Source organism: Dunckerocampus dactyliophorus, chromosome 3, assembly GCF_027744805.1.
Source record: "Dunckerocampus dactyliophorus isolate RoL2022-P2 chromosome 3, RoL_Ddac_1.1, whole genome shotgun sequence".
Classification (NCBI taxonomy): Eukaryota; Metazoa; Chordata; class Actinopteri; order Syngnathiformes; family Syngnathidae; genus Dunckerocampus; species Dunckerocampus dactyliophorus.
This window is the reverse complement of record NC_072821.1, coordinates 37,040,806-37,050,805: the sequence shown is the minus strand read 5'-3', so window position 1 is coordinate 37,050,805 and position 10,000 is coordinate 37,040,806. Positions and strand designations below refer to the sequence as shown.

The 10,000-nt window shown below is 45.1% G+C and overlaps 1 protein-coding gene across 3 annotated transcripts in view; it reads right to left on the bottom strand.

Annotated features, from left to right (window-relative positions):
• The window catches only part of phkb (phosphorylase kinase, beta), a 97,804-nt gene that overhangs the window by 34,168 nt on the left and 53,636 nt on the right, over positions 1-10,000 (bottom strand). The window lies entirely within an intron of this gene.

The following is a 10,000-nucleotide window of genomic DNA, read 5'->3' as shown; positions in this document are numbered from 1 at the left end:
TCTAGAGGCAACAGTGAGGCACGTGTGGATAGCCAAAGCAGATGTTTCCACCTGAGGAGGACATTGGACAAAGTGTTACATAACTTAACATTCTTAAGATTCGATCCAAGCGGTGTTGTTGGAGGTTACATGAACACCTGAATGCACCGACACACACCTGCTGCTATCTCTTTCGAACAGGGTTCCTTGAACGCAACTTGTCAAAGGTGATGCGTTCACATTTTCACTTCACTCCCCCAAACCGTAGCGCACACAATCCTCACAAGTGCTCCTTCCTCATCTTGCAAAGCATTCCGTCATGCATCCAAGCAGCAGAGAAACTCCCTTAGTGGGCAGAAATAGTGTTTCTGAAAGAGTTCATCGTTTGTGAATAATAAGTGTAACATTACAGCGCCGTGGAGGCAAAGACAGGGAGAAAGAATATGAATAAAACACATCAAGTGGTCAGCAGTCTCGTAGTCTCTCCTGCTACTGCTGGACGAGACTGAATAAAAGCATTTCCAGCGATGTGACGCAGACCAGGAAGTCCTTCAGACACGCAACGCCCCGCCTCCCACCAGCATGTCAACATGATGAACACAACACTGTCAAGTCCACGTCACACACATCCTGCACTCTTGTCTTTCTTTGCCTTTTTAGTATTTTTTACACATAAGTCAAAGCTGAAAACCTACTAGTTGATTGCTTATCTTTAATAATGATTCGGGGTGCCTGAGAAAACAGGAGGGAAAACGATGCTCTCTTCGACCACATGGTCATTTATCAACAAGTATATCGCACAGCACAGCAGCAACAGAACCAATGTTGTAAGATAGGGAAGGCGCACATTAATAGCGCTGATGGGCTGCAACATTTTAAAGCGCATGCAGAGCTAGATAAAGCTGCTGGGTGCTGACCGCTTGTGATATTACTTCCAATGCAGTTACTGCCATCTTAAGTTAGTTCATTTTAAAAAAGTAAAAAAAAAACAAACCCCACAACATCAGGATGTTTTTCACTGTTTTGTCAACCACGGTGGTTATTGGCCGTCGTCCACCACACATCCGGCAACTATAGGAGACACTCCCGTTAACTAAATATGCGGTAATTGGGGCGTTTCCGACAGGGGTGTCCAAAGTGTGGCCTGGGAGCCACTTGCGGCCGGCTCCTTATTTTTTCTTGTCCCATGGCACTTTCTAAAATTCAAGTACACCGTAAAACTACAATAAAAGAGAAGCATCTGTTAAAAAGTTGAAATGTTAATATTATAGAGTCAGACCTCGTTTTTTGTATGTTTCGGTTTTGGACAAAATTTTTCCTCGGTTTTGGTAACCTGTAACCTGAGTATCGGCCGATTTCCGTACAAAACACATGATTGGCATATGCCGATAAATGCCTTTGAAAGCCGATCACAAAAAAAACAATCGCAGTGCAGCGGCCAACCCTACATGTGTGCTATGTCAACACCCGTATGGAGCTGACGAGGGACGCACTTTGCCCCGCATTGCCGTGAGAATCAAAACTAGTGTGTAAAACCTCAAAGGTTTCATTCTGACAGCTTGACACAGGCTACGCCAATCCATGCCAGCGTGTTTGATCACTCCCTTATCAAACCTATCGCTGCGCCACTTTTCCTGCATCTTTGTTTATATGCTTTGCCTAGCTGTAACTGGCGGCAGCTACCTAGCTAGCTAAGTCTAGCTAGCTGGCTAGAGTTATCCGCCTTGCTTCTGGTCTTCGGACTCCAAATTTGACCTTTACCACAGTGACGTATTGTTTTTAAAACAAACAACCAATGCGGTTAGTTGGAAGCTCATTTTTGCCCCACGGGGAAGTGGATATCACGTTCATGGGGTACGTACTCACTTTTCACTCAACAACTTTACTGTCTTGTTGTCATGATGCTAATTATGTCTTATCCTCCAAACACTATTGGTGTGTGCTTGTTGTGTGTCCAGCCTTATGATAGTGATACTATCACAGGGGTCTCCTTGCTCGCCAGCTGGGGCCCTTGGAATTGTCAGCGACCCTGGACAATACCTCTCATTATAAATAAATTGAAAAATGTACAGTTAATCCGTGTGATTGGTATCGGCATCGGCCAATCTCACTCATGGATACTTATTAGGGATGAGCCGGATACTCATTTTAGACAAGCATCTGTTACGGATAATGCACTTTTGCAGAGTACGAGCATGAAACGAGTAGAGCTCGTCGTTATCCGTAACCGTAACAAAGGAAAATCCTCATTGGGTAGCTACTTATGTATTCACACTTCACGCTCTGCGATTGGCCAGTCACACACAGTGACCGCCCCTCCCTAGACAGGCTCCCTACAGCCAGAGAGAGAAGTATGCGGTGCGTTTGACAAGACAGAGTTGAAAACGACTCATGTTGTGTTTTTTTTTTAGCATAAAACCCAGATCGGAGCATCCTCACATAAAATGTATTTTTTGTTCATATTTTTGGTGTCTGGAACAGATGAATTGGATTTACATCATTTTCAATGGGAACAATTGCTCGGATTTTCATACGTTTCAATGGTCGTCTGACCTTTTGGAAGAAATGAATAAGGAAAACTGAGGTATTGCTACATTATAAGATGCTATAAATAAGTTCCTAGCAAATCTACTTTCGACTGCAGTCGATTTTCGACTTTTAGCGCCTGAAAGAAGTTTTCTGGCTCTCGACTTCTATCCGCCCTTGTCTTTTCTTCCCGCCTCACTTGGATTTTGTCCTAATTATCTCGTCTTCTCTGCAGTTGTACCTTTATTCTTCCCTTCTTATCCCTCTTTTCCTTTATGATTGTACCTCCGCCCTTTCCTCGCCATTCTTCATTTTAACCTTAATCTTTCTGTCCGTCCCTATTTTCCCGTGTGTCTGTCCTCCCGGGAAAAGAAAGGAAAGAACAATTCCCTCTCTCCTTTCTCTCTGCGTCGCTAGGGCCGGCCACCAATCAAGCGTCTGCCGGGTGGCGAGAAGCAAATCTGTTAAGCAAACAGCAATTTAGCGTGAGTCAAGCCTAAGCTGTTTGTCTGGAAAGCACCTGAGCCCTGAGAGCAACATCCAAAAATCAATCAAAGCAAAGCAGCGGAGGACACTCACAAACTCACAATGCAAGAAGAAGATTATGTTGGAGCTAATGATGTGTGCCGCTCGTTTGGGTGAAGGGAGCTTCTGCTGTCGTTTTATTAGAGTGTGAACAAGCGGAGCGCGCTTTAAGTTCATCACCGCAACCTTTCATCACGCTTGTCCTTGAGTAAATATGCTACCTTTTGTGACAAGTGACCAGGACCCGGCATGAGGCGTTCTGTTTCACAGTGGCAACCAACAGCAACTATTGGGCTCGATTCTCATCCATCCATCTTCTACCGCTTATCTGGGTTGGGTCGCGGGTTCAGCAGCCTAAGCAGGGAAGCCCAGACTTCCCTCTCCTCGGCCACTTCGTCCATCTCCCGCCGGCAGATCCCGAGACGTTCTCACGGCAGTTGAGAGACACGGTCTCTCCAACGTGTCCTGCGTCTTCCCCGAGGCCTCCCACCGGTCGGGTTGTAACCGCGATCTTGTCCTTTCAGTAACTACTGAGAGGTCATGACCGTAGGGCCTCGATTCTGATCATTTTAATGCCTGATACAACTAAAGCTTCCTTTGTTTGGACAAATATAACAATGACAACAAAAATAGCTCATAAGAGAGAATTTTTTGGCAGTACAATGCTTTAGCTATTCATGTAAGAACTTAAGTGATTTTGGTTTTTATCAAGAAAACCATGGAAGTTGCTGGATATCAGCTCTTAAATTAAAAGCTACATTTGTTATCATCATTATATTTGTCCAAACAAATGCACCTTTAGTTGTACCAGGCATTAAAATTGATCAATAAACTGAAGAAACAAGAGTGGTCTAATCATTTTTTCCACGACTGTACAGTCATGCTGTGCCACTTCGTGCTTCGTGTTTAGTTTTTAAAGTATTTTCAGTCTAAATTAAGCATTCGCCAGCATAAAATGACTAAATGAAGTACAATACAAATATGAGGCATTCAGAAGACGCATTCAAAGATGTTGTGATGATATGTAGTATTCTACACTGGTCACTAGGTGACAGTAATGTTACTGTTAGGGATGCTCCCATCAGGGTTTTATGCTGCCGATTCCGATGAGTGAGATCGATAATATCAACTTCCCCGAGGGAGAAAAAACGAGCCCCAAACTAACTGCATTTCTTGTTTGTTTTAAACGCACAGCAAGGGCTCTACAACCAGTCCTCTCCAACGAGTCATCTGAGAGAAACTGAGTAGAGTTGCTGCTGCTCCACATTGAGAGGAGCTGGATGAGGCGACTATCTGGTCAGGATGCCTCCAGAACACCTCCATGGGGAGGAGGTGCAAAACAGCCCCAGACCGTCACACTACCACCACCATATTTTACTGCTGGTATGATATTCTTTTTCTGAAATGCAGTGTTACTTTTACGCCAGATGTAATGGGACACACACCTTCCAAAAAGTTCACCTTTTGTCTTGTCAGACCACAGGAGTATTTTCCCAAAGGTCTTGGGGATCATCAAAATGTTTTCTGGCAAAATTGAGACGAGCCTTACTGTTCTTTTTGTTCAGCAGTGGTTTTGGTCTTGGAACTCTGCCATGCAGGCTGTTTTTGCCCAGTGTCTTTCTTATGGTGGAGTCATGAACACTGACCTTAACTGAGGCAAGTGAGGCCTGCAGTTCTTTGGATGTTGTTGTGGGGTCTTTTGTGACCTCTTGGATGAGTCATCGCTGTGCTCTTGAGGTCATTTTGGTTGGCCGGCCACTCCTGGGAAGGTTCACCACTGTTTTATGTTTTCACCATTTGTGGAAAACGGCTCTCACTGTGGTGGGGAGGTGTTCAGGGCACATCTGACTGGTAGGGGTCCTCAGAAAAGACCCAGGACGAGTTGGAGAGACTATGTCTCTCAACTGGATTGGGAACGCCTCAGGATCTGCTGGGAGGAGCCGGACAAAGCAGCCAGTGAGAGGGAAGTCTGGGCTTCTCCTCTTAGGCTGCTGCCCTCGTTACCCGACCGCGGATAAGCGCAATCGAAGTTCACACTTGCCGCCTCACTCAGGAGTCCGTTTGCGATCGGGTTGAGACCCATCTCTCAGGCGATTTCTCTCTCGGTTCCCGTTTGGTCCTGCTTTGGGTCGGGTGGACTAGCAAACTGCACTGGCAGAGCAAACGGACAAAAATGACGCACGTGTGAACGCGCACTCGGGTTGTTCCAGACTGCGCAGAGACAATACTGTAGCCTGACGCTCCCGTTTCTCTCCGACTGAGACATCCAATAATTTAAACATCCAAATAAAACTTGGAGATGGAAGGAGGGGGGCTCCGTGCCGTTGAACGGGACTCTGTTTCAAGGTCGCATCCCTCCCAGTGTGCCTGCTGGTGCCGCGGGGCCCGGAGCGAGCGTCGCATCACAAAAGGAATGAAACATTCAAAAGACTTTCATAAAGTTGAAGAGGAAGCGGGAGAATGTAACCCCTCCCCCCCGCCTATACGCTCTCCTTGTGAAATGAAATATAATCCCTTCCTTTCATGCACCTACACCGACTCAGATGACTCGCGGCTCCGTACCACGCAGAGAGATCCGTATTTTGATGAGGGCATTTCAACGTGTCAGAAGGTTTGCGTTCGCGGCGGGGGCGGAGGAACATTAAAGAAATGCAAAGTCATTTCGGCCCGGGCGGGCTGGACAGACGAAGGCGTGGGTTTTTTAAGGGCAGGTGTTCGCAGAAGGTCATTTGGCGGGAATGATGTCAGGGGTGAGGCTGTGATTCAAGGGAGAGAGTGAAGCATGTCTGGCCTCACTCAGCTGACAAATATTATCCCCCCCCCAACCATGGAATGTAGGAGAGACAATCTGAGGTCTGGATCACCGCTGCTATGTATTCATACTGCGTGAAGGACAAGGCTCAATATTGTCCTCAAGGAGACGCCAAAATCAGCACGCAAGATGAAGTGATTGGCCCCTAAACCTCATAACTGGTTGGGCCCCCCTTAGCAGCAACAACTGAAATCCATCATGAAGCGCCTTTTAAGGTCAAGGTCATGCCACAGCATCTCAATAGGATTCAGGTCAGGACTCGGACTAGGCCACTCCAAAGTCTTCAGCCATTCAGAGGTGGACTTGCTGGTGTGTTTTGGATCATTGTCCTGCTGCACAACCCAAGTTGCTTTCAGCTTGAGGTCACCAACAGATGGCCGGACATTCTCCTTCAGCAGAATTCATGCTTCCATTTATCACAGTAAGTCTTCCAGGTCCTGAAGCAGCAAAACAGCCCCACACCATCACACTACCACCACCATATTTTACTGTTGCTATGATGTTCTTTTTCTGAAATGTGGCATTACTTTTGCGCCACATGTAACGGGACACACGCCTTCCAAAAAGTATTTCCCCAAAGGTCTTGGGGATCATCAAGATGTTTTCTGATAAAATTGAGACGAACCTTAATGTTGTTTTTGTTCAGCAGTAGTTTTGATCTTGGAACTCTGCCATGCAGGCTGTTTTTGTCCAGCGTCTTTCTTATGGTGGAGTCATGAACACTGACTGAGAAATAAGGCATGCAAATGAGGCCTTTGGACGTTGTTGTGGGGTCTTTTGTGACCTCTTGGATGAGTTGTCGCTGCGCTCTTGGGGTCATTTTGGTTGGCCGGCCACTCCTGGGAAGGTTCACCACTGTTCCATGTTTTCACCATTTGTGGATAATGGCTCTCACTGTGGTTCGCTGGAGTCCCAAAGCTTTAGAAATGACTTTATAACCTTTTCCACACGGATTGATCTCAATTAATCTCAGTTATGTTTTAACGTGGGGGCAATACATTCTTCCCATGATCCATGCTGGTGACGTAAGAATCCATGCCAGCCGGTTGAGCTACTCGTCCCCCGTGGAGGTGCTTTGGCAACGTGCATCACAGTGGATCGTATTTCCTTTCAATTCAGTGCGACGTTTGAGCCGTAACCATGGCGATGCCGCACACCTGAGCTGGCCGATAGCAAGTGCACACGCACACACACACACACACACACACACACACACACACAAACATATACAAGGAGACAAATGCAGCGTGGACGCCAAATGACACGCTGCGTTCAAGTACATGTCAAGTGTTAATGCGCACGAGGTGTCCTTACATTTCCTCACAGGTGAAGATGTCTCCGGGGCTTTTACTGTCACAGATGACTGGACTTCACATTTACTCACTGCTACCTGGCAAACTACACAGTCCGTGCTCTTTTTACTCGTGTGTGTGTGTGCGCACGTATGTGCGTGTGTGTGTGTGTGAGAGAGAGAGAGACGACAGAGAAAATGTGTACATAACTCATAAATAAGCAAGAAACTACACCTTTTATGGTGTTTGTTTTTCCCCCGCAACATGTTGCTAACACATGCTAACACATGTCACAGTGTTTTGCAGGACTGGGCATCTACAGACAGCATTATAAATCATGTCAATAAAATCAATAGGGTTCCTAGTTGATTACTCCCTGACAGTTTAAGTGAGAAAATATATACGCTTGATTCAGATACAATGATTAGCATAGCGCAGTATAACATACTAGCCAAGCCTAACATAGCATGGCATAAGACAGCATAACAAAAACATAACATAAGGTAACGTAACGTTAGGTTACATAACGGAACGTAATGTAAGGTAATGTAACACAACATAACAAAGCAAAACAAAGCCTAGCATACCATAAAATAGCGTAACATAAAACAGCCTAGCCTAGCGTAACGTAAACTAACGTAGCATAATATAACAAAGCAAAACATAGCCTAGCATACGATAAAATATCATAACATAAAATAGCCAAGCCTGGCCAAGCATAACATAATGTAATGTAACATAGCAAAACGTAGCCTAGCATACAATAAAATAGCATAACTTAAAATAGCCTAGCCTGGCCTAGCAGATGATATTGTAACGTAACATATTAAAACATAGCCTCGCATACAATAAACGTAACGTAACGTAACGTAACGGAATGGAACAGAACGTAACGTGGTGTAGCATAGCATAGCATAACTTTACAAAGCAAAACATAACCTAAATAGCATAATATAGAATAGCCTAGCCAAGCCTGGTCTAGTGTAACACAACAGCAAAACATAGCCTAGCATACCATAAAATAGCATAACATAAAAAAGCCAAGCTTGGCCTAGCATAACAATGTAACGCAACATAGCAAAACATAGCCTAGCATGCCATAAGATAACACAACATAAACTAGCCTAGTGTAACGAAACATAACAGAATGGAACGGAACAGGACGGAATGTTAGCGTAACGCGAGAAAGCAAAACGTAGCCTAAATAGTATAACATAGCATAACCTAGTGTAGCCTGACCTAACGAAATGTAACATAGCAAAACATAGCCTAGCACACCATAAAATAGCCTAGCGTAATGTAACGTAACGGGTACAATGTTTCACTGAACGTTCGATGGCTGCTTTCCGTCTGGCGGTTTTCCTATACGCGATTCCGCTGAGGTGTCTTTTGTCAGCGCGATGCATGCTGGTATCAGGCAGCGTAAAGGCAAATGTTATTAACTGCTGGCGGCGGCCATTTTTCCTGAGGGCGCAAAAAAAGAAAGGGCGACATTTCCTATTTACAGTCATGGATGGGTTCAACATGGCCGTCCAAGCGGCCTCAGCAGGAGAGCGCAGATAAACGATGACGCCGGTGTCACATGCAATCGCTTCCTGTACGCACAGCTCAATGAAACACATCCATACCCTCCGCCCCCACCTGCTAAATGGACCGGAACACATTGGCCACCCCCATCCTCCTAATCACACACTCTTCTCTATTGATGATGATGATGCATTCAGGGTCTTATGTAACAATACAGCCACGCAGTGCGCGGTGGAGACAAACAGAAATGAATAAAATCGGCTTATTTACATGAATTCACGCACGAAAGCTAAATAAATCTCAGTTATGATTACATTTATGGTCAATTATATCAAATGTGTCAAGACCTGAGCTAAAAATGCAACATTACAAAGTAAAATGGGTGTAAAGGATTGAAAAAAGATCCATGTTCGACTTGCGGCCTGACTGGTGTTACCGTGTCCCCTCCCCACAGGCCTGCACCGATATCTGCTCCTGACCTGTGTTTCCTCCCTGACACGCGGGTGGCCAGCACGCCGCCTTTCCATTAACCCCGGCGCAGCGTTGAGCAAGCAAGCAAGAGTGGTCGTTCAGCCTTACAAACGGTGTATTTGTAGCGGTTTTGTTTTTTTTAGTAGTGCATGCGCGTGGGCGCCTGCGTGGGCTGTAAAAGCTCACCAGAAAAAAGAAATAAAAGAACAAAATTCAAAGCGACAGATGGAGAGAAAGAGGGAGGGAGTGAGGGAGTGAGTGAGGAGGCGGCGGCGGCGTTGCTTCCTCATGCGGAGGAATTTAACGCAGTCAAACGCTGACCCTTGACGGTCACGGAGGGATCACGCGTTGCAAAATAATATTAGCGCAAAGAAGGCTTCACTTAAGTGCTTTAAAAAAATAAATGGAAAAAAAAGGTGGCGTGGTGCACATTAATACTGCATGGGCGCCCCCGCTGGCCAACTAAATGCATAACACTTCAAGCTGGGTAAGCAAAAAGACGACAAATAAAAAATGACGGACATCCCAGTGAAAAGCATTCATAATGCAAGTTGAAGGCATGGGGTCGTACCTCCAGTGCGCACATGAAGGCCACATTGCTACGTCATCACGTTCATGCATGAAAGCACAGTCAGCAGAGCAGGACGCTCTTATGTTTCAATTCAGTGGGATTACTGCATATTCCTTAGCAGCTGCTCTTTCAATCATTTGAATAATAATACTAATACATAATAAATATAATAAATTCATAATGATCATCATTTTAAAACGATAACATCTATTTTAAATAACATATATACTTTAATGTATTAAAATTATATGAATGATATAATTAATACTGTTTATAATGTTCAGATGATATCATTCA